The 26,602-nt window shown below is 44.7% G+C and overlaps 1 protein-coding gene across 2 annotated transcripts in view; it reads right to left on the reverse strand.

The window, feature by feature from the left end:
* LOC139754668 (uncharacterized) overlaps positions 1 to 26,602 on the reverse strand; it is a 575,370-nt gene that overhangs the window by 283,669 nt on the left and 265,099 nt on the right. The gene's annotated exons all lie outside the window — the stretch shown is intronic.

The raw sequence follows: 26,602 nt of genomic DNA on the forward strand, positions 1-26,602 counted from the left end.
AAGCTCCAATGTTGTGCTTGTATAATGGACTCTTGATCTGACACATTCAAGTGACGGCATGTTGCCACACTACGTTTTCATTACGTTTGTTGTGGAGGTTTACCCCTACTGCTCTGTACGAGTCTGTGGCCCACAGGCCTATGTAACTGCCACAGTCTGGCTAACCTGATGCACTTTTTAGACAATCATTCAAAATCTTCCTGGCTTACTCCACTGTTTTTGCTGACTGCTGGAACAAGTTAACAGCATTAAGCCCCAAAAGTTTTTAGTGCGTTTTCTCTTACTGTACCCGATGCATGTTGTCATCCCTGTGGTGATATCATACAGCCTTCCACGTCTGTCGTCCCGGCAGGGAACTGCTCTTTAATGTAAACAAGGGAGCCATGCCTGCCAGGATAATTATCCTCTCTCGTCTGCGGAGAGGTTTGTTTACACCTAACCCTACAAGGCTGCGCTCCAGAGTACAACAGCCTCAGCGTTTCCAGCCGTTTACATGTAATTCAGATTCTGCACTGCATCATTTCGGACCGTGAAAGATCTTGGCACAATTCCTAAATCAGCAATTTCGTCCAGATTGAAAAATTATCTTAGAACACAGCAGCATTCCACTTAGGGGGGGAGAATTAATGCCCTGAGGAGCATCATCACTGGTTTCAATTCGAGCAATGTCACTGGTTTCAATTCTCTTGTCATGAAGGTCCGCATTACATTATTACTCCGAGGTCTTTCATGCTGTTCTTTCCAGATACGACGGTGTTGGTTCGTACCCGGTGTGCTAGAACGCTTCCTTGTTTCCCGCTCTTCCGGTCATGGAGTAGCAGAAACTTTTCACCACTGCTCCATCGAGTGGCCCACCAGAGTATTTGTCTGTTTACAATTTCTCCGCACCTCCTACCGATAACCTTTCTGTACTCATCATAACATCACCTAAGAAAGACAAGCAAACTATGTGAAAAGATAAGAAACTATGTGAAAGATAAGCAAACTATGTGAAAGATAAGAAACTATGTGAAAGATAAGCAAACTATGTGAAAGCTAAGCAAATTATGTGAAAGACAAGCAAACCATGTGTAAGCAAACTATGTGAAAGCTAGGCAAACTATGTGAAAGACAAGCAAACTAAGTGAAAATAAGCAAACTATGTGAAAGACAAGCGATTTTCCAACAATGTAAGATACGAACATGAGAAATAGCAGGGGTAAGGGTACGCTTCCTTGCAGGACAGAGTTCTTTTCCTTGAAAGCACTGAACCTAACCTGATTTACACCAACGTGTTTCTTGTGCATTCCTCTTACAATTTTTCCGGTTATATACACACGTTTTGACCTATGACACCGTCCGTGTTCACGCTCATCAAAGGCTTCTGCAAAATCGATGTATATAACATCAACGATTTCTCTGTTCTCTAGACGTCTCCAATTATATCTTGAATATCAAGAAACTGAGAAAGGCATAATCCTCCTACCCTGAAACTAACCTCCATTAAGCACACTACACTGTAGCATCTGATTCCACGAAAGTCAGTCAACATACATTTTTGGACTTTGGGTGCGACAGATAACCTCGTCATGGACCACCAGGTCTCCTGCTATCTGTCCCTCCCATGTGCTCCCATTGTCAATGCCACAGGTCGGCTGAATTTCTTGTGAGTGTTTTGTTTCCTCCTGGAGGAGAGAAGCGGTAAGAATCAGTATCAAACTTACCAGAATTATGCCAGAGGCTGGGTTATTGTACCCTTTTTCATGGGATATTTAGCGCTTGTGAAAACGGAATTTTGCAGTATAGAAAGAAAGGGCACCGGGTGTTGGGATGGTCCCGTGGTGACGAAATCTCTTATGTGTAACTTGAGGGGGCGCTACCTGCTCTGGAAGAAGCAGTCTGGATCATCTGTGTGTGCGACGATTTTTTGCCTCACTGAGCACTGCTGACTCATCTTACATATTTAGAATCTCACTTTTATCTCCTGGTTAGCATCATCCATGTACGTCACCCCCTACGTTCTCAGTTATACTTAATGAAAATATTTTGTTTTCTTCTCTCATTCCTGCCTCACTAACAGCTAAGGTAGTCTACGAAACGTTCATTGAACGCCAGCTGAAAATAAAAGTACCAAAGACGTATACCCAGGAGTTGAGGGGGGAGGGGAGCTGCAAGATCTGCTGAGGTTTAAGACAACACCACAGTGGTAAGACCAGCTGAGGATGAATACCTGGTATTCAGGTATGAAGTGACCGCCAACTGAGTATGAAATGAACACCACAGCTAAAAGAACGACTGAGAATGAAAAGAGAGAGAGAAAAAACTAAGATCAGCTGAGGATGAGGACAGTGCCACTGCTGTAAAGCCAGCTGAAGATGAAATGAGCACCACAGTTATAACAACAGCTGAGCATGAACAGAGTACCACAGCTGTAAGACCAGCTGTGGCTGAAAAGATCACCTAAATTGTAAAACAAGCTGAGGATGACGAGAGCACCACAGCTGTAAGACCATCTATGAATGAAGAGAGCACCACAGCTGTAGGACCAGCTGAACATGAAGTAAGCACCACAGCTGTAAGACCAGCTGAGCAAGAAGCACCACAGCTGTAAGACCAGCTGAGCACGAAGAAAGCAGCACAGCTGTAAGACCAGCTGAGCACGAAGAAAGCAGCACAGCTGTAAGACCAGCTGAGCATGAAGAGAGTACCACAGATGTAAGAACCAGCTGAGCATGAGGAAAGCATCACAGCTGTAAGACCAGCTGAGCACGAAGAAAGCAGCACAGCTGTAAGGCCAACTGAGGTTGAAAAGAGCACCACAGTTGTTAAGAAGAACGTGCCACACTCGTAGTATCAGGTTGGGAACCATGAGTGCCACAAGCGTAGGACAAGCCAGGTGCCACAAATGCCACGGTCGTTTGACCAGCAAGGAGAGAGGCATACCTTTGAGACCAGCTGAAGAAGGACGTGCCACGGATATGTACGACCAGCTGGGGACGAGGAAAGCACCGGAGCTTCTGTATTAGATGGGGAAGAATGTGGAGTGCTACAGCATCATACAAACTAAGGAGACGCTCAAGCATTAAACTTAACCAGCTGAGGCGAAAGTGTACCACAGTAAGAGCATAGGTTACAGGAGAGAGAGAGAGAGAGAGAGAGAGAGAGAGAGAGAGAGAGAGAGAGAGAGAGAGAGAGAGAGAGAGAGAGAGAGAGAGAGAGAGAGAGAGAGAGAGAGAGAGAGAGAGAGAGAGAGAGAGAGAGAGAGGAGAGAGAGGAGAGAGAGAGAGAGAGGAGAGAGAGAGAGAGAGGAGAGAGAGAGAGAGAGGAGAGAGAGAGAGAGAGGAGAGAGAGAGAGAGGAGAGAGAGAGAGAGGAGAGAGAGAGGAGAGAGAGAGAGAGGAGAGAGAGAGAGAGGAGAGAGAGAGAGGAGAGAGAGAGAGGAGAGAAGAGGAGAGAAGAGGAGAGGAGAGAAGAGTAGAGAAGAGGAGAGGAGGAGTACCGCAACCTAGAGCAAGCTGGAGAATATGGATAGAGCCTAAGAGCATCTCGGGGTCAAGCATACCACAACTGCACTGCCAGTCAAGGCTGAGGTGAGTCACAGCCTTACAGCTGCCAGGTAGAGGCTAAGAAACAGCTGGAAGGCTATCCATGGATCACAAGGGCACCCATGGCATATGACCATCCAAGGAACGAGAGGACGAGCACATAACAACGGCCATGGAAAAGACAAACTATGCGACAAGAAGATCTGGAGAAAACGTCGTGTTTAAACGATTATGTGGAGGTCAGTCTAACGAGGAGAGACCGTTATGATACCTTCGTCTTTCCCCGAACAACACTGACTGAGTTAATCCTATATCCCCCCCCGGCAAACCTATTGTGCCGCCCATGCTTATCCTGTGAGCTGTAGCGCAAATGGATTACAGATGTCACAAAGAGTCTTAGTCGGACTGCACAGGTTGTTACAAAAACTGATTCATTATATGAGCTTCAATACTTATGCTAGATGCAAAAAGTGAACACATACTTAAAATTTCCCTTATCTTCTTGTTAACATTAATGTGTTGAGACGTTCCTTGCAAGATCTGTTTCAACCTACCCCTAAAAAGGCTTTATTTTGTCACATTGTACGACAGTGCTATAGTTTGAGTCCAGATCTTTGGCCACAAACTTTACAATTCACATGATTAGCATTTCCAGATAGGTCAAAGCGCCAATAGTAACTATAGCGTTAGCTTTGGTCTTGCAACTGCAACATCTTGTAATTTGATGATCATATTACTAGCACAACATATTTCACTTTACACAATTCTCTATGATGGAAAATATTTCTACTTGTGCTTAATCTAAGCTCCTTCTGTCTCTTTTTTTTTCCATATTCTCTCTTCTAATAACCTTTCTCCCTTTAAGAAAGAGGTCTACACACCCATAAGAACTATAAATCAATTTCTACAATCTTTTTTTCTTAAACTTAACTTTTCCTTTCATCCAAGAAGGTCACGAACTGAGGCAGGATTTTCCTAGTTTCATGTCGACTGCTATAAAAAAATAATCATACCTGGAAACAGAGTTATAGGTGTAAGGCCAGCAGGTGGCAAGGTCCACAGCTGTAACGCCATCTGGGACGAAAACACCTTATCTGTACGTTGAGCTGAGACTAACGAAAGAAAGATCCAGCTGTAAGACCAGCTGGGAAGAAAGGAGCCCTAGAGCCAAAAGATCAGCTGGTAACAGGAGCGGTAGCACAGCTATAAAACTAGCAGAGGGATAAAAGTAGCCCCACAGCTATACGATGAACTGAGAACAAAGAGCGTGCCACAGCTGCTAAGACACGCTTGGGAGGAGAAGAACTTCAATGCCCTAAAACCATCTGAGAACGTGAGCAGCGCTACAACTCTCTAATACAAGATCAACTGAAAACGTGGGTTACAACAGTAAGACGAGCTGGAGGACGAGACTATCACGCCACAGATATATGAAGACAACTGATAACGAGAAGTGGTATAACAGTGGTATAACAGCTGGCGCACAAAAAGGGCAGACCACAGCATATTAGACCAACTGAGAACGACAAGGGTTACAACAATCGAACCAGCTGGAGGACGAGATTAGCACATCACAGCTATATGAGACCAGCTGAAAACGGAGTAGTGTTAAAGCAATAAGACCAGATGGCGAACGAGATCACACCACTGATATACCGAGGCTAACACTGAGAACGAGAAGTGTTAAAAACTGTACGACCATCTGGGAGGAACGAGCGCCACAAACAGCAAGACCCCCACGGGGAGGAGAGATGGGACTAATAAATCAACTGACAATCTGGAGGTGTATAACTGATGCCTGGGGAACGCCACCGTCACAACCACCTACGGCGACGACCCCATCATCTCAATTTGGGCGAGAGCCTCCAACTGGTCCCAGGATCACTTGATCTATCGCCAACACAGAGAGTGTGGGAGATCCATTCCCTCGCAGACCTACTTGTTCGTAAAGTCCTGCCTACACAGGACACCAACCCTGTGGTAGAGGAGGAGTTAGCACTGTACTGGACATCGGCGTGATTGTCAGATGATAAATCCCTCGAGCATCGCGCTATGATTCGACCCTTAAGAATGACAGTGTGGGTTCCAATCCCACAATACCCGATGGCCATACCGCCGTGCTCAAGGACCGCGCTCAAATATCGTACCGTCGCACCCAGGGATCATCCTGTAGCTTCCGAGAATCGTACCGTCGTGCTCAGTGATTGCACCCGAAAAAAAACACACCGTTCTGCTCAAGGGTCGTACTCAATGACCGTACCGTCGTGCTCCAGGTGTTAAAGCACATAATAAGAAACACAGGTAACCTAACCCCCCCGGCCGCTGTCGACTGCACCAGAGCGAGGTGCTCTCTAACCATTACTCAGGTGAGGCCATACAAGGCGAGCAGCTCGGGCCATATGAGGACATGGGAGCAGTCCACTGATAGGCCGCTACACGTGCCATACATCATACCCGCACTTAAAACGGTAGACACTACGGACAAAATCAATATCTAATTTCACTTATGCTAATGAATATGCAATATAATCAGGGGGTGAAGTCACACACCAAGCAGCAGGGGACCATGTCACCACGCCGGCCCATATTTAGTTAACTGGGGAAAAAAGCCAAATAAATTAAATTAGCAATCTGAAGTGACACAACTAACATAAATATCACATGAAAGCAATAAAAATCATACGACAGAATGGATGAAGGCAGCAAGTATGAGTATGTACATGTGTATATATGTAAATGTCTGTGTATGTATATGTATGTATACGTTGAAATGTATTGGTATGTATATGTGCGTGTGTGGACGTGTGAGTGTATGTATAAACATGTGTATGTGGGTGGGTTGGGCCATTCTTTCGTCTGTTTCCTTGCGCTACCTCGCTAACGCGGGAGAAAGCGACAAAGCTTCCTTGCGGTACCTCGCTAACGCGGGAGAGAGCGACAAAGCTTCCTTGCGCTACCTCGCTAACGCGGGAGAAAGCGACAAAGCTTCCTTGCGCTACCTCGCTAACGCGGGAGAAAGCGACAAAGCTTCCTTGCGCTACCTCGCTAACGCGGGAGAGAGCGACAAAGTTTCCTTGCGCTACCTCGCTAATGCGGGAGACAGCGACAAAGTACGATAATAAAATAAGAATAATATATAATAAAGGAGAGAAAGTACTTGAACAACATGTCAGCACAGACAGACACTTAGTCAGAAGCATGAACCTTAAATGGGTCAAAGCCCTTTGGAAGTCTGTTCATGTCTTTCCTAGATATGTCAGTGCTCTCCAAGAGCTTCCCTTTCATTCCATCTCACTGGTGTCGGGAGTGTAGTATATTCCATCGTGAAAACACCTTTGAACCTGACACTGAGCTCTCCGTATGTCTGGACAACATCCTGTACAATTTCTTTCGGCCAAATATCCTGACTAGCAGCCCTTTACCTGGCAATTTACTCCTGATGAGTAAGTAACGCGCTGAATAATCTCATACATTTTCCATATCACTCTCTTCAAAGTTTCTCTGCAACCTTTTCTTTACCATGCTTCCATGACTGCTACCACTCTCTCTCACCCTTCAAATGATGGACGACTGAAGTAACGCCAGCTTTTTGATATCTTCTATGGAACTAAAGCCCTTCCCTCTACATCTGAAGGTAAAGGTATCCATGTTCTTACCACTTCACTGCAAATTTCACAAAACCTCTCGTAACCATGACCAATATCATATAGTTTCCACCACTACATCGCCTCTCTGAATCTGGTTTCATCTCACTACGATCTCATTCACCACAGTCTCTCGCAATCACTACTCAATCACTTTTTCCACTTGCGTTATCATTATCACACTTTCAATTTCCACGTTACGATTTGTGAAGATAAGATCTAGCAATAGAGATTCATCAGGCGAGGGATCCGATTCCACTGTGTTCAGTAACATACTGATACAGAAAATTTCCCTTCATACATTTTAAGTACTTGTGTCTCCACGGCTTTGTCACCATGAGAATCTAAATTCCTTATAACTGAAACTTCTCGCTGTTAGAGCCTTACCATCTTCATGTTCCACCCTGAATGTTCCTTCATATCTATCCTAGTATATTTATCTTCGTTTAATACATTCTTTGGAGGATTATAAATGATCAAAAACCACTATGCACCTTTTCTAATAAGTACTCTTTCCCATTATGAACTAGTTACTTGAATGGGCCATCTTCCAACAGTTTCTCCTCATCATTGAAGCCAGTCTTCCTGTCTCCCTTTTCCCTCCTTGTTCTTATATCTCACTCCACACAGATCCGGCAAGATACCATCTCTTTAGTGAGTTTTGTGACCAGTACTCCAACAATATAGGGTCTGATTTTCTTTAATTCGATCCTTGAACTCGAGCTCTTCTTCTTTTCCAGTGAATACCAATCCATATATCCATTCCAATACATTATATCAATGCTGACATTCCCATCACTTAACATCACGACCGCCGTAACCTACTGGCTATTCTTGACAACCTCTTTTGATGTCTCTAGATATTCTTTTTTCTCTCTCTCACTCTAACATTTACTCTAATCTCTTCCTTCTCCGGGTCTGCTGCATCTTGTGAATACCCCGCTACATTCCTCTTAGTTTGTAAGTATCTGAGGCTCCGTAAGCACCTCTTGGCTACATAACTCTGCGCTGAACGTAATCATTACTGGTCGTCCAATTATGTCGTAACCATATCTACCATATGTTTCTTTTATGCATGTCTATAGCATCCTTTTCTTTAGTTGAAACGTGTTCGTCTTCCATTCTAAAAATCATCAGTGGTGTACGTCTATCAGCCTCCTGCTTAATTAGCGTTAACTTTAGTGCATACCTATTCATCAGCTAAATCCTGAAGTGTTCATGCATTCATATGCGTGACTTGTATTTGTAGCTAATACCTGTGTGTTAACAGGGAGAGTTTTACATTCAAGTTGCCCCGACTCTTAACCCTGCATGAATGTACCATGTCTTTACTCCCATGTATGTACACACACACACACACACACACACACACACACACACACACACACACACACCAGCCTAAGCCAGGTACCCAACCATCGACCAGCCTCGAGAGGAGGAGGACAAATGGGTTGGGTGTACGTCAAATGCCATGGCAAGGATTCGAACCCATGCAGGGTTCGACCCCAGGCTGGTCCGTGCTGACTCATGGTGCGTGATTGCCTATTTCTATTGTGAGGAAAGAGAGGTCTAAACTCACTGAGCCCCATGGCTTGAAGTTTCTTTACTTATAACGAGATTATGCCATTAGGATGAGCGAGCGCGTGACACTCACCGCAGGAAAATTCAAAATTAAGATTCAAAAATCGTGTGAGTTACAAATTCTTGAGTGATTTGTGTAAGACGTGTCTGCAGCCTGTGTTTCTGGAGGGAGTTCCATAAACCCCTGTGTGTATAAGGCACAGGGAAAAGACAGCACCATAGGCCACGGACGAGAACTTGACAGTTAATGTAGTGCTGCCGTCACTAACCTTCCTTAGGCAAAGATGGTGTTCCAGGTCTGCGATCTGTGGTGTGCGACTGGTAAATACTTATACTTTTTGTACATATGATGTGATCACTCTGTACGGGAAAGCTGTTATCTCCTCACCACCAGTATGATCGACATTTCTCCAAGATATACAAAGTGATTACTAATGATCTTCCCGATTGTAAACATGATTAATAGAAAAAATAATGAAGACATAATGAGAAACACAATACTGTAGTACTGAATTTTCAATGAAATTCATATCCTAAATAATAGCATCATTTGTAGGCTACGTCCAGGTACTGTTTTCTTCCGACAGGACGCCCCAAGTCGTCAAATCGGCGTCCAAACATGAGAGGCTTTTTGTGTGCTCGAGTATCACAGGACAAAACCCGTGAACACTGTCCCACGACGGTCTCGGGGGAGTTACGGAGGAGATCCGCCATGTGGGCATTTAAAACGAGTACTGTGTGAGGCTCGATCGAAGCTCCCTTGACTTTTTCTTCTGGGTCTAAGTCAACAGTGAGGTTCTTGCCACTTTGAAGTAGAGGAGTCGTGAGGCTTTAAGAAAATTTTCAGTATGACATGCTACAAAATGGATGGAGGGATACAGAATACTGCTCTCACGACTGCAGAGAACCACAAACGGAGATTGTACTGAACTCGAAAGAAAAAGAAAAATGAGGCCGCTTTCCTTACTATATCCTGCTCTCTGCTGTAGCTTTGTTAGTTTCTTTTTTCTTTTCGCTGAATACGTTAAGATCGAGAAGATCTTTTGTAGTTATCCTGTATGTCAATAAACTGGTGAACTACCAAAGGCTGTCGACATAAAAGTCTGCTGCTTAATAAGCATCCTTTGGCATCCCTCACCTACCAGGTTACCGGCAGAACTATATCTGTGGTGGTAGACTGACTGCCTCTGTACACAGGATATCACAGTGAGTGCCACCTGCACCATGCATACCACAGTGAGTGCCTTTGCTCCCTGGCTACCACAGTTAGTGCCTCTGTAACCAGAGGTATCATAATCAGTGATTCTATACCAAAGATACCATAGGGAGTGCCGCTACACTCAGGGTACCACAGTGAGCGTGTCTGCGCCTGGGTACCACAGTGAGGAAATCAACTCCCTACCAGACAACCGAGTCATGTCGTATGTACTTACACCCAACCAGAATCTTCCTGGTTCATCAGAACATTCACTTGACACACACACTGCATCCTTCCGTACCTCTCTCACTGGTTCACTCTACCCCTTTATACACCTTTAACCCTACATTCCCTTCGCTATCACATACAACCCTAAGCTTGTGTCTTTCTATATTTCTGTTACTCAATTACTAAACACCAAACTTAGTCACTCTGCGTCTCTCATTAGCACAATGCACTCCACTCTCAGATCCTCTACATCTATCTCACTAACGCACTAAGCCCCACACTCGGTCCTTCTACATCCCTTTCACTGACGCACTTAACCACACACTGAGTCCCTCTCCATCCCCTCTCGCTGACCACACATTTGGTCTCTCTACATCCCTTTCACTAACACACTCAACTATACACACTTAACCCCATACTCGGTCCCTCTACATCCCTCTCACTAACACGCTCAACCACACCTGATCCCTACGAAAATTCGGACAACAGGGTTACGAGCCGTCTAAGACCTATATCGCCCACCAGAACCAGCGAAGGTGCTACACTTGACAAGGCAACCGCAAAGGAGGGCCAAGCTGCTCATCCCGCGACCAAGGAGCATTTCAGTAGATTCAAGTGAACTCAACCTGGTTCACAAAGCTCTGGTTCCAAGTGGGAGGAGAGTGTGGCTTTTGCTACCAATATGAAGTAGCTACCCATCTGTGATGCTTCCTCCATCAGACAACTACCTCCTCCGCCAGTGTCACAGCAATACTCTCCTCTCCACACGCTAGCCACTCCCCAGACCATTCTCTTCCCCCACTGCTTCTCAACTTCAGTCCTTATCAACCCTACAGAATACTCACTCATTTCTTCTCCTCACCTGCTTCATCTCCTTACTCCCTCCTCCCAGATGAGACAACCACCCCACTCCCCCTGCCATCAGCTCCACCACCACCCTCCTCCCTCGCTGCCACTGACTGCCGCTGTAAATGACCTCCTCGTGACCTATCATATCCCAGGTCAGTATTCAGATCAGCTTCCTATCACCCAACACATCAACGGAGCCGCGGGTGTTATCTGAAAATCTGGTCCCTGGGAACCTCGTTTAGATCTCCACAAGATGACAACACCTGTAACGGGTTGGGCAGACACGAGGTCAAAACTCGCCCCCTACAAATATCTCCAAAATGACCTTACAACTCAAGAATTCCTCGTCCCAAAGGACTGCAATCGCCGGTAAAAGGGCAGCGCTCGCACAATTAAAGGCTTTAATTAGGGATGAATATTCATAATGATAATATTACACCGAGTCAAGGCGGTCATGATGAGCCGTGTTGCTTTGAGGGAGATAAGGCGAGCCGTGGGCTTGTCCGGCCACTCCACACACCGGCAAGAACTGGTCCTGCCAGCCAGACACCCGCACGATAACATCACAAGGAAAACACAGTCGGGGAATGACAAAGTGCATCACCCAGGCGATACGCACCTGGAGGTGAGCACCACACACTTATCAACACACCTGAGGTCTGGCTCTCACATGCAGGAATGTCCCCCTCCACCTGTATGACCTGTGGACACCTACAAACTGGATGAAGAAATAAGGATGCTCGAAATATAACTATGAAAAAGAAATCTAGTATAACGTAGCTACGAAAAATACACCTACAACCTGGATGAAGAAATACTGATGCTTGAAATATAATAGAGAGAAAGAAATCTAATATAACGTACCTACGAAAAATATACAGTACGAAAAATAAATAAATGCAAGCCTATGAACACCAATTCATTTTTTTAAGCCATGAGAACTTGTTATAAAAGTAGTTCACATTAAATATGCTTAAAAACGGAACGAAAAAAAAAGACTCTTAAACCCTGGGTCACTTCTCAGAGGAGCCTAATAAAAAGGCACGACACTTAACATCAGAATCTCTGAGGAGGTAAAGTCAACAGAGGAACCAAAACAGGTGACTCTGGCCGCTTAACAATTCCCCGCCACACAAAGGATGGATGAAGGGGCACAGAGAGCGCATCACTCACCAGCAGGATCCAAAGCCGATAGGTTTGCCTACTGACAAATGACAATCATTCACGAGCTATTCGAAACCATTATGAGGGGGACCGAGGAGGATCCCAATCCTACCCGGCGGGCCTCAGATCAAGCCGCCTCGATTGTCACTTGTCTCCTGCCCTCCTTATCGCACGCTCCATCTGAGGACAAAGATTTGTCGTGAGGGCGTCCAGGGGCCTGGCGCTGATAGCGTACACCCTCACGTACAGGAATATCCCTGGTTGGAGATAGATGATAATTCCAGGTTAAACAAACAGAAGAAAAACGATTCGGGACCAAAGGCATTAAATCATTTTCCACTATGCTAAGACGCAGGGATATATATATATATATATATATATATATATATATATATATATATATATATATATATATATATATATCCCTGGGGATAGGGGAGAAAGAATACTTTCCACGTATTCCCTGCGTGTCGTAGAAGGCGACTAAAAGGGGAGGGAGCGGGTGGCTGGAAATCCTCCCCTCTCTTGTTTTTTTTTTTTAATTTTCCAAAAGAAGGAACAGATAAGGGGGCAGGTGAGGATATTTCCCTCTAAGGCCCAGTTCTCTGTTCTTAACGCTACCTCGCTAACGCGGGAAATGGCAAATAGTATGGAAATATATATATATATATATATATATATATATATATATCAGAGAGAGAGAGAGAGAGAGAGAGAGAGAGAGAGAGAGAGAGAGGAAACCGCACTGCTCTCTCGATACGTTACCCAATAGCATGTGCCATCTCCTACAAGTCACTATGGTCCTGGTGGAAGCCACCATAAAGGCTGACAGCTGCAGCAACAGATGCCTGAAGTACACCGAGGGAGGGAGGCAGGCAGGAGGCAGGTTCAGACGCGGGACAGACCCCCGCACAACAACATATAAACCGAGCCAAACAAATTATTTACTGCCTGACACTGTTCATCCCGGGATGTAAATCAGATGGGCAGCGCAGCTCCACTGGCTAACTAAGGGGCGCCTCGACGTGTCCACTGGCACCACGCCCATAAAAATTCTTCCTTGTTTACAGTTGTGAGGTCAACCTGAGCCACGACGCCGAGTGTCTGATACACCTGAATAATGATGATCCACTGGAAAAAGTGGCGTAAAGCAAATAATACTTGAACAAAGGAAAAGGAATATAATGAATATTCCACGTTACAGACACTGGTAAAAGGGGAAAAAACATAGCATAAAGTCTTGTCTTAATGTAACACGTTTTAATGGATCTCTGGTGAAGAAAATATGGAGATGTATTGCGACGGGAGTGAGGGAAGGTGAGAGTAAGAAGGGTGTGGGACAGTAGGAGGAGACGTGGGATGACAGACGCAATGAGGTAAACATGGAGGATGGTAAGAACGAGCACAAGAAGAGAGAGAGAGAGAGAGAGAGAGAGAGAGAGAGAGAGAGAGAGAGAGAGAGAGAGAGAGAGAGAGAGAGAGAGGGGGGGGGGGGGGTACATAATAAGACGTGATGGATGCTTGTAAAAAAGCAATTCACTGTCAGCTTTACTTTCTACCTAAACAATAGTGATTAACAAACTAGAAATAATGTGTTCGCTTCTTGATTCGTCTCCATCATTTGACCAAGACAACATTACACTGAAGCTTCACCACAGTAGTCAATGACATTTATGGAAATTCATTTTCCAGGGGCGCGAGCCCCCGTCGCTTCAGTAAAACTGGTAAGTTTCATCTGCTTTCATCCTTCATTATGAAACTCATTCCTTGGTTCCTGGCATTAACCTTCTCCTATCCGGAACGCCTTCCAGGCATCTGGGTCCCTTCTGATACTTGCCAGACCACACCTGCACAGCATCCTCAAGGTGAGGTCTTACCAGCCAGGTATGAACGACGGTTAATAGGGTTCACATCATCATGTTTGGAAAGCGTACACTTCTTGCTAATGAAGCCTAACTAACTGTCTGACTGCCGGCCATCTAGACTCAGTTCATCTTTCGTTAATGGCAGTTGCAAAGATCCTTCTCTTCTCAAACGCTTTAAACGCCCTTGCAAGCATTATGGATTCGCTACCATTAAACTCTAATATGCAACATTTTCCATATCTGTACGTTGAAGTTCATTTACCACACCTCCGACCAGGCTGACAATTTGTCTCTGTCACTTTGGATACTTCTATAATTAATCTCGAATGTTATCACGCATTAAAAGCTTGTATCGTCAACGTATTTAAGAGACTTTGGTGATGAGATCTACCTTTGGGTCATTTATATAAATCACTCACACACACAACGACTCGGACTGGGCCTTGTGGTTCATCAATGCTTAACACGTAAAAATTTCGCGTTTTTCTCCTTTTAATATGACCTGTTTTTTCCTGTTATCTATGTATTCTTATATTCAGCTACCACTTTCGATCCCAGTAAAAATCTTTCTTAGGTACTTCATCAGGGATCATTTTTTGGAAGTCCAAAGAGATATCATATCTATTTTGGCAAAGTATATAATGAATATTTCACTGAAAAACTCCAGGTAACTGGACATACAGGAACTTCTGGAACGAATGCCAAACTGACCTAACAACAGATATCTGTTGTTCTCATTTTCCCTTCCTTCAACACATTTGTAAGGTGATCTCGGATAGAAGTCCTAATCATTTTCCAGGAGCAAAAAAGTGAACTTGATTGCAATGTTATTCAGGTTCATTTCTGATTACCTTTCCAAACTACCCGAGTAACACGTTTGCCACTGTCCAGTCCTGTGGCACTTTCCCTTCTAAAAATGATAAACTGAACTGCTGGAAAAGCTATAATGAGTTATACCTCTCTTGAGCAGTCTAGATCTAAGGTTTATATATATTCAAGGATGATCTCGTCAAACATCTTACTTACTCTGTGCCTCGACAAACAAACAAAAAAAAAAAAAATCCAAGGAGTTTCTCAATGTCCGACACGTTCGATATTGTCAGAAGAGTGAAATATACAACTGTTGTGAAGCGAGCCTATCTATCGCTTCGTTACCAGCCTTAAATGATGGGCCTCAAATGTTCTTCCATTAACGGCCTTGCATCGTTTATCCTTTACACGTGTATATCTTTACTTCTTACGTCTGAGAGAGAGAGAGAGAGAGAGAGAGAGAGAGAGAGAGAGAGAGAGAGAGAGAGAGAGAGAGAGAGAGAGAGAGAGAGAGATACACACTACCAACACGACAGAAGCCAGAGCCGTCACCATCCCGGATACTTTACACCAGGCAGGCGGAGGGCGTGTTAGGTCAGCAGCAGCGGGGGGTCCCTTGTAAGAAGGGACGTGTGTGGACGCACGTGAGGCCAGCACCTACCAACGCCGAGCCAAATTTGCCCAGCCCTGCCTCTCCAGCCCTTCCATAACCCTCACCTTAACTAGTCAATCGCAAATTTAACAAAACCAGTAATCCGATCTACCCCAGCGGGCACAAAGCTGCACGCTTTTACATATAAAGTCAAGTGAGATCAGAGTAAACACAGTGGAAAACCAGATTATACAATAATCTGTTTTCTTAGCTAAGAAGGTGTCAGACTTTATGGATTCGAGATTCTTAACCTATTAGTCTAACCTCATCTAATTCTACAGTGTGCTAAAACGAACGAAAAATAGACAAAAAAAAAAGCTAGCTCCTATCGAGGGATCTGTTCTTAACGCACCAGCGTAAACGAATTTGAGAGACAAGAACGAGGGAATATACCTCGGAATAACGTCAATTTCACTAAAAAAAAAAAAAAAAAAAACTCAAAACAAGAAAAAAGGACTATCTAAAAAATGGACAAATATAGTATTGTAAGCAAGAAGAGCAAGATCTCTCCCTTTACCAGAGCCAGCTGGCCCCAAGGAAGCAGACGAGTACCGCGGGCGTGGAGCGGGACCTGCTACTAACAGCTCACCTAAAATGGCCCACACAACTGGAAGCGGTCCAGTACCTTGCGGGATGCTGCTGCCACAACCAGGTGATCCCGACTCTCCTCTTCCATTACCAGCAACTCCGCAGAGGGAAGTCATGTGGGTAAGACGTGAGCGAGTATATGGGAAAGACAGAAGAGAGAGGGCGACACAGCTCGGGAAAAGGGGGAGGATGCTGAAGGGAAAATTGAGGATGAAGGTCGAAGGAAAGCGGAGGGAGGAATGGAGGCTTGGAGAAGAGAGAAAGAAGAATAGCGATGTCACAACACAGAAAGTTCAGGGTGCACGTGACGGAGAGATACGGGGGTACTGTGTGTGGTGCAGTCACAAACACCCTTTCTTAGCACACAACGCGCCACCCGTCAAATGTGGTCGAGAGACAGCTCCAGCGCTACCACCACCCTCGCCACCCAACACCGTCAATAACACCACCACAACTAACACTAAGCCATCACCGTTACCACCCTCGCCACAAGCACCACCGCTCTCCCTCACAGCTACTAGTACCTCCATCGCCAACCTCGCCATCAACACCACTGCTTAACGCAGCGTGTAATGAAGGTGGTGGCAATCAACGGTGACGTAGCGTGCAAGCGGCAGTTCTCCGGGTGGGGTCGTCAGGATCAATGACACAACTACACTGTGTGTGTGTGTGTGTGTGTGTGTGTGTGTGTGTGTGTTAACCTTTTCGTCACTTGTTCAGTCGAGATGATGCGCCTCCTGGAAGGAGACAATATTTTTGACTATATATCTTTTATCCTCTTTTTGTTCTTTCTTCTCTTTCCAAGCGATGAGGGATCTGCGCCATTACTTCATTTTGGATCCGACTGACTCCATGCTTGGTAAGCTTGTACCTTGCTTCAATATCTACAACACCAGGTAAATCATATATATATATATATATATATATATATATATATATATATATATATATATATATATATATATATATATATATATATTTTCTTTTCTTTCAAACTATTCGCCATTTCCCGCATTAGCGAGGTAGCGTTAAGAACAGAGGACTGGGCCTTTGAGGGAATAACCTCACCTGGCCCAATTCTCTGTTCCTTCTTTTGGAAAAAAAAAAAAAAAAAAAAAAAAAAAAAACCGAGAGGGGAGGATTTCCAGCCCCCCGCTCCCTCCCCTTTTAGTCGCCTTCTACGACACGCAGGGAATACGTGGGAAGTATTCTTAATCCCCTATCCCCAGGGATAATATATATATATATATATATATATATATATATATATATATATATATATATATATATATAGCAAGATGCTTGTTCTTAACATTTCGATCAGGAGTTAAAGATTACTTAACCATGTTTCTGACGTTGTTTATGATATTTAGCACAGAGATGTGCCTTCACATGCCCAGCTAACACATATCCAATCTGTGATCTGACCATCTTACGGCCATTCTTTAGGGAGGTTCAAAGTTGTCAAAATTCATGGTTTCGGGTTTCGCTCTTGTACATATCTTCTCACCTGAGGCGGCCTTGACTGGGGCATGTTTTGCACCTGCCAACTGTTCACTATAAGGGGCAACAATGACCTGGCAATGTTCGTGAAGCTTGGAAAAAAAAAAAAAAAAAAAAAAAAAAAAAAAAAAAAAGTCTTTCCACTTGACCCACATTATCGCCCACGAAAAATTCGGGACAATCACATTCAGCTGACTCTGGAGCTCCCTTGTATTTTCAGTAATCCATCTTAATTCTGTAAATGGTGATAGAACTCAGCAGTGAGACACTTTCAGCAAACCCCATACATTAAGATATAAAGGGAGAACCCCTTTATCACCTTACCTCATCCCAAGTCTTGCTTCACCATGCATCTTGCCTCACTCTGGGTCTTACTTCATCATACATCTTGCCTCACTCTTCATCTTGCCACATCCGATCTTCCCTCACCCTGGGTATTGCCTCCATCTCGGTGTTGCCGCACCATGGGTCTTGTTTGCCCTTGTGCCTTACCCTCAATCTGTGTCTTACCTCACGCTAGATGTAGCCTAACGCTAGGTGTTGCCTCACGCTAGATGTAGCCTCACGCTCGGTGTTGCCTCACGCTAGATGTAGCCTCACGCTCGGTGTTGCCTCACGCTAGATGTAGCCTAACGCTCAGTGTTGCCTCACCATGAGCCTTGCTTCACTCTTTACATCACCGTTGTTGCTATGTTTCTTCTTTCCATGAGTCACGTTTTCACGTAATTCCATCAGTTTCGGCTCAATTAACTAGAAACGCCCAAACTCCTTTTAATATTTTTTTCTTACCAAGGTTTTTCAAACGTTTTTATAGGGTCGAACAACTCAAAAAATGAATATTATGGACTGCTCTTCCTTACAACCCCAATCCAATCAGACTGAAAACTGCAGAGACGCCCTTCCAAACAGTGCACGCAATGCACATAATGAATTTGTGATTTGGACTTACACTGTACAAGTTGGTTTTCGTTCACTTACAACACATTCTTCTTCCTTGAGGTCATAATACGGCTATATTCCAGCCAATATCCCTAACGTTTAGAAGAAAGATGTATTTCTACATGCCCCGTATCATGTGTTTATCAAATATGTGATTTAGCCGGTTTTTGGCTATTCTCTAGGTTCAAAGTTCAAAAGAATGCAGTTCACTTTTTTGTCCATTAACCAGCCATTTTTCTGATCAATAGTATAAAAGCCTGCATGAATGTCTTGCCATTTACCTCACATATTGCCAATTTGGGATGACCATCTTTAGCCTTCTTCAAAGGTCAAAGGTTACTACGTCACTAACCCATCTTCTTTCAACCAATGTTGATGAAATTAGTCGAAAAGATACTTTTTATCATGTACCTGATAATGGCAGAATTAAAAGATGAAATTCTGTCCATTCTCAGTCTTCCAAACGAGTCAAATGCATATCTTAGTTTTCGTCCCTTCTGTCTCGAGCATTTCAGCCGATGCTGTTGAGACTTGCCAAAGAGCTCCCTTATAATGATTCCCACATACTCAGTAACAGCTACATCCTCTGAGTAATCTTGATGAGTCTTGGCCTGAATGTAGCTAAGGTATACATGGTGGCAGACATACTGCATTCGTTTGCTACCTTTCTACTTTCATAGGAAAGACCATGTCTATATTCAAACTTATGTCAGATGCTTCATCCATTCTTTCTCTCCTCTCCTCTCAACGTTTGGCCTCGATGAGGACAGCTATCCGTACCTGGAGCTTTCAAACATACAAAAAAAAAAATGTCGCCAATCAGGTACCTTGTCCAGAAGGCCGACCCAGTCCTCCCTCCTGTACCCGTATAAGGATACGTGTGGAAATAAGCCTCTTATGGTTTTCTTGGGCTGATCTTGCTTTATACAGGGTGTTCTTACTTTTACCCACTCCCTGTACGTATAGGCCTTGTGTAAATGCTCAATCATAGCGACATCTATCGACTAATGTCCCTGAATACACATCTGTACATCTTTCCCTCTACAGGAGTCTTACTGAAATTCAGCTTCCTCGTGTGGGATCCCCATGTAACTCTACTTTCTTTAGTCAGGACCACATTCCTTCCTCTCGCCAGAGTCCCTCTATAACGCCTTTCTTTAACCAGTGTCCCACTATAACGCCTTCCTTTAGTCAGGGCCCCACTATAACTTATTCCTCCAACCAGTGTTCCACTGTAAATAATACAACTAGCCTTAATCACTCTGCAATAGACCTTCATCTTCTAAATCCTACAACAATTATTTTCCCATTAACAAGTTCTATTTTAGTCAAACATCCTTGAGCCCAAATGCCACTACTGGCCGTCCTACCTTTACAATGATTCTCCCAGAGTAAACATCCTTCCTCTATCCAGAGTCCAACTTCACCATTCCTTACTCCAAATAAAATCCAATCAAAATCTTCCTCTAGCAGAGTCTCGCCACAACTCGGACGCTCAGCGACATTCACAACCTTACATACCACGTCATGGCAGACCTCTGCCACCAAGTGTGGAATTACACAACACCTGTCCTGTACGACACTCGTCTACCATCAGTCGCAAGCATCATAGGCCGTCTGCGTCATCAGTACAAGACCTGGTGTGCCTCGTTCTCCGGCGCGGCGCATCAGTTCGGCACAGTCCAGACACGGGACCATTACCAGGGAGCCAACTTCATGAGCAGCGCGTCCACTTCTTTCGCTTTAAAACCGGAGTTCTCAACTGTGGATGGGGTCGCTTGTGTGCGCTGCGCTTCACGTCATTCCTGTGCGCCACTGTACACGTCAGCTGTGTGCATGGATCGCCCGGGTAGTGTGGGGAAGAGGGGGACTACCTGTACGAAGGGGTAGGAGGGCTGGACAGCCACCCTCTGCGAGTGTCACTCAAGATAACACTCCAGATGATCACCCAAATGAGGGAGTTTAAAGAACGAGCGATGAACAGATAAGGAGCTGAAGACTGGCCATCTGGTGGTGGTGGCAGTAGTGGGACGGGAGGTACGGGAGACAGCAGGAGTACCTAGATCATGGGGGAGATCAAATAGGGTTAAAACCATCCCAAGGGAGCTATTCTGATGGAATCTTCCAAATAGCAGACCGAAACCTCTCTCTCTCTCTCTCTCTCTCTCTCTCTCTCTCTCTCTCTCTCTCTCTCTCTCTCTCTCTCTCTCTCTCTCTAGCCATTCCAAATGGAAAAACACCCACGTACGGATATCAGATAGGCTCCTTACTCTGTGTGTGTGTGTGTGTGTGTGTGTGTGTGTGTGTGTGTGTGTGTGTGTGTGTGTGTGTGTGTGTGTGTACTCTGATGTTACTCGAGTAATAATGATACTGGTTCTCCACGTAACACAGCTCTCACCACAACTTCCACACAAGCCTAACAGACAACCATGAGGAGATATCTACTCCACAACCAACACCTGCAAGCACATGACATCCCTGCTGTACTTTCAATAAGGCCTGAAGCTACATCGCCTGGCTAATCCCCCTGATCTGTCATAATGATAACCCTGTTGGATGTGAGTCTATGGGAGAGGAAGCTGCCACGAACACTGCCGGTTCTCTAAACGTGGATGTGAGAAGCCGGTGCCGGTTCTACAGGTAAGGACCATACTAAGACACTCTGGACGGTGCACATCGCCTGAACATTGTGTCTACAGTGAGCTGGGTGCGTAATGGTGGTAAACCATGGAAAGTTTTGTGGGGCCTGGATGTGGAAAGGGAGCTGTGGTTTCGGTGCATTACACATGACAGCGAGAGACTTGAGTGTGAACGAATGTGGCCTTTGGTGTCTTTTCCTAACGCTACCTCGCAAGAGCGCGCTTATTTCATCTTATTATCTCACTGCCAGACCTGCAGCACATTGTGCGAACAATATGTCCTGAAAATAAGAACTTATCCACGTTCACCGACACACATGTAAATGCGCGTATGGAACATACAACATGTACGCAATCCATGAAATAGAGCGAAGAAAAAATACACATACAAACACGGCATAAAAAAGTAAAAGAACAAAATAATGATAATCAGCGAGATAAAATTCGCTGATGAAACAGGTGATAACGATCTTACACAAAAACCTACGGAATCAGCATCAGAAAAGGAGATGCTTAAAAAAAAAAGAAAATAATCCAGTTATTAGAACAAATTATCCCGGCCACCTCTACACCGGCGCGGGATTAATTTCAATTTGCATATCAGAGAGGGCCATCAAAAGCTATTAATCTAAAGCTAAGACTTAAAATACCTGGGCGGACGAGGTGCTGAGCCCAGCCCGTGGGAGAGCCCCTGTCTCCGCCTACCATCCAACCCCTTCCCCACCTATACCCGCCCCAGCCACTACCCAGTCCCTACCCCTACACTACACGAGCACCCATCACCAGCTGACCCTTCCACTATCTTCCCAACCACCTGCCACCTACTGCCTCCCATGACACAAGCACCCGTCACCTAGTTATCACCTCCATTGCCTTCCATCACCATCTGCCACATTGCTACCTCCCTCTGCATGAGCACCTTCTAGAAACCTTACCTCCTTCCTACCTTCAATACCATCTGCCACCTAGCCACTTCCCCCCCGCCTGAACACCCAACCACCTAGCTGCCAGCTAACCTACTTTCACGACCACCTGCCCTTAGCTACCCTCTCCAAGATTCCCTGTCACCTACCTACCTTCACCGATCACATGCCCCTAGCTATCTTCACTCTTTATAACACCATCTGCCACCTAATTACCAACTCCGACCACCTGTCCACTGCATACCTTCTCCATTCATATGACCGTCTTACTCCCAACCCACCTCTGATAGTCACCTACCTCCTAGCTATCATTTTCCTTATACAACCAACCGCCACCTGGCTATCTTTCCCTTTACAACAGCACTTGCAGACCAGCCAAGTACACTCATCTTACGCGACCACCCATCACAACTTAAATCCTCCACTTATGATTACTTGCCAACTAGTTTTGTCCTTCTTACACACATCTGCCCACTAAATACCTCTTAGACTATCACCTTCTACTTCGCTTCAATACCAGAACACTATCAACTGCCACCTACATACAATTTCCCTGCACAGTCACTAATCACCTCAACACACTCCTTAAAGGACCACCAGGCGCCTAATTATACCCTCCTCACACAACTTTCCGCCATACAGCTCCACTCACTCGTTGCAGTCACCTCATTCTAAGCTACAGTAACGGCTCGTCACCACCTGTCATCTCGTCACGTGCCAAATACACTGCCACCTACCTAAACTCCCCTTAAAAATATTCCCCCTTGCCACACACACCCACCACCTCGCACGATCATCTCCTCCGCCAGGTTTCCAAGAATGTCTTCTCCTACCCCCGCACCTCGGTATCAGACTAAAGAGTTCCCTGGTGCGGGCGTGGTCTGCCGGGTTGTTTGTGGCTGTTGATCTGTATTCATTAACTGTACAACCTGGTTGGTCTGGTAGACTTTAAGAGGCTCGCCGGTTAGGCAGTCCCTGGCTCTTCCTCCGGTGTTCCATATATGTACTACTGGTGGTAAGGCGCACATATGTTGGTTCCTGGTATGTATGCTACTTTCCCTAACGTTTCCCACTGCAGCCTGGCTCGTCCGTGAACTTGTACATTCTAAGCAGTCTGTGACTCCAGCTTGAACTATTTTATTCTAAATGTTTGAATTATTTATGGACCTCCATGGTGGAGAGGTTAGTTGCTGGCCATAACGCATTCATATACACACACACACACACACACACACACACACACACACACACACACACACACACACATATATATATATATATATATATATATATATATATATATATATTTTTTTTTTTTTTTTTTTTTATACTTTGTCGCTGTCTCCCGCGTTTGCGAGGTAGCGCAAGGAAACAGACGAAAGAAATGGCCCAACCCTCCCCATACACATGTACATACACACGTCCACACACGCAAATATACATACCTACACAGCTTTCCATGGTTTACCCCGGACGCTTCACATGCCTTGATTCAATCCACTGACAGCACGTCAACCCCTGTATACCACATCGCTCCAACTCACTCTATTCCTTGCCCTCCTTTCACCCTCCTGCATGTTCAGGCCCCGATCACACAAAATCCTTTTCACTCCATCTTTCCACCTCCAATTTGGTCTCCCTCTTCTCCTCGTTCCCTCCACCTCCGACACATATATCCTCTTGGTCAATCTTTCCTCACTCATTCTCTCCATGTGCCCAAACCATTTCAAAACACCCTCTTCTGCTCTCTCAACCACGCTCTTTTTATTTCCACACATCTCTCTTACCCTTACGTTACTTACTCGATCAAACCACCTCACACCACACATTGTCCTCAAACATCTCATTTCCAGCACATCCATCCTCCTGCGCACAACTCTATCCATAGCCCACGCCTCGCAACCATACAACATTGTTGGAACTACTATTCCTTCAAACATACCCATTTTTGCTTTCCGGGATAATGTTCTCGACTTCCACACATTTTTCAAGGCTCCCAAAATTTTCGCCCCCTCCCCCACCCTATGATCCACTTCCGCTTCCATGGTTCCATCCGCTGACAGATCCACTCCCAGATATCTAAAACACTTCACTTCCTCCAGTTTTTCTCCATTCAAACTCACCTCCCAATTGACTTGACCCTCAACCCTACTGTACCTAATAACCTTGCTCTTATTCACATTTACTCTTAACTTTCTTCTTCCACACACTTTACCAAACTCCGTCACCAGCTTCTGCAGTTTCTCACATGAATCCGCCACCAGCGCTGTATCATCAGCGAACAACAACTGACTCACTTCCCAAGCTCTCTCATCCCCAACAGACCTCATACTTGCCCCTCTTTCCAAGACTCTTGCATTTACCTCCCTAACAACCCCATCCATAAACAAATTAAACAACCATGGAGACATCACACACCCCTGCCGCAAACCTACATTCACTGAGAACCAATCACTTTCCTCTCTTCCTACACGTACACATGCCTTACATCCTCGATAAAAACTTTTCACTGCTTCTAACAACTTGCCTCCCACACCATATATTCTTAATACCTTCCACAGAGCATCTCTATCAACTCTATCATATGCCTTCTCCAGATCCATAAATGCTACATACAAATCCATTTGCTTTTCTAAATATTTCTCACATACATTCTTCAAAGCAAACACCTGATCCACACATCCTCTCCCACTTCTGAAACCACACTGGTATTGCAGTGGAATTTATTAAAAAAGGGGGTGACTGTATTGTTGACTGGTTGGTAAGGTTATTTAATGTATGTATGACTCATGGTGAGGTGCCTGAGGATTGGCGGAATGCGTGCATAGTGCCATTGTACAAAGGCAAAGGGGATAAGAGTGAGTGCTCAAATTACAGAGGTATAAGTTTGTTGAGTATTCCTGGTAAATTATATGGGAGGGTATTGATTGAGAGGGTGAAGGCATGTACAGAGCATCAGATATATATATATATATATATATATATATATATATATATATATATTGCTTTGTCGTTGTCTCCCGCGTTAGCGAGGTAGCACAAGGAAACAGACGAAAGAATGGCCCAACCCACCCACATACACATGTATATACATACACGTCCACACACGCAAATATACATACCTATACATCTCAATGTACACATATATATACACACACAGACATATACATATATACACATGTACATAATTCATATTATCTGCCTTTATCATCTGGGGAGATACCATAAAGAAATATAAGTCATTGATACAAAACGAAGAAACGTACCGAGGACGCCAAGTGGTGTCCTAGCTACGTCTCTTCGTTGTATATCAAATGACTGTTATATTTCTTTCTTGTGTCTCCCCTAAGACATTCCCAGTCCATTCATTACACTTACCCTTTATATATATATATATATATATATATATATATATATATATATATATATATATATATATATATATATATATATATATATTACGGCATTTAGCTGCTCTAACATCTTCGTTGCAATACAAGATTTTGGACTAATGATGGGTGATGGATCTCGCGCGCGCTTCAACGCCTCTTTTATTCCTCCAGTCAAGGTGAATTCCTTTCCTCGCGCCTCCTTTACGTCGATGTTCGGAGTCTTGTTACCGTTTCGTCGTCGTTCTCATCGCGTCTACAAAGCACGCCCACCTTGGCTTGTGAAGCTTTCCTATGTCCAGCAACCACCAACCTCCCTCCCCGGTACCACAGAAAGCCACCACCGACCATGGAGGTGTATCACTGGCACTGCCCACCTGGTTATCGCGATGGTCCCTGACGGCTTCGCAGTGAGCCAGGACTAAAGTGGCTGTCAAGTTTCTCTCCTCTGACCCAAGGTACTAACTTTTTGTTCTGTCTCACCCACACGTAGGGCTGCTGGCCTTCAGTCCTCAAACATCCAATCTCTCCACATTACACCTGACGACACACAACCCACAAGACTCGTTCTTCATAACATCTGATTTTCCTGCTGCGAGCTCTACCAGCCCAACACACTACTGACATACCTCCTCAACTCATCCACCTTCATCACCTTACAAACACCATATCCCCCTACCAAACACCATCCCCACCATCATACAACCAACATATCCTCACCAACTACCAGCATCTCATATACAAATACTATACAGTCATCACACCCCTAATAAACACTAACAACACCGTAACCCAACCAAACTCTTAAGGATGATGACAGCGTTCAAATTTCCTTAAAATTTGAACCCGCTCCCCATGCACACCCTGCAACACTTCAACCATCAACCCAACTCCCCACTGACCCTGTAAATTCTATCACTCACTCGGCCACAACCAGCATTACTACCGCTAGGTGATAGGTCCGGTAGAGGCAGTGGTTGACAGTGGTATGGTTGCAGATTGGTAAAGGTGATTGGTTTGGGCAATCTGGTAACATGGTGACGAAGGTAACTGGTGGGATTAAGGCGTTTGTAGCACCATGTTACCATCATATCTTCCCCAGAGTCT

This window comes from Panulirus ornatus, chromosome 1 (assembly GCF_036320965.1).
Source record: "Panulirus ornatus isolate Po-2019 chromosome 1, ASM3632096v1, whole genome shotgun sequence".
In the NCBI taxonomy this organism is placed as follows: Eukaryota; Metazoa; Arthropoda; class Malacostraca; order Decapoda; family Palinuridae; genus Panulirus; species Panulirus ornatus.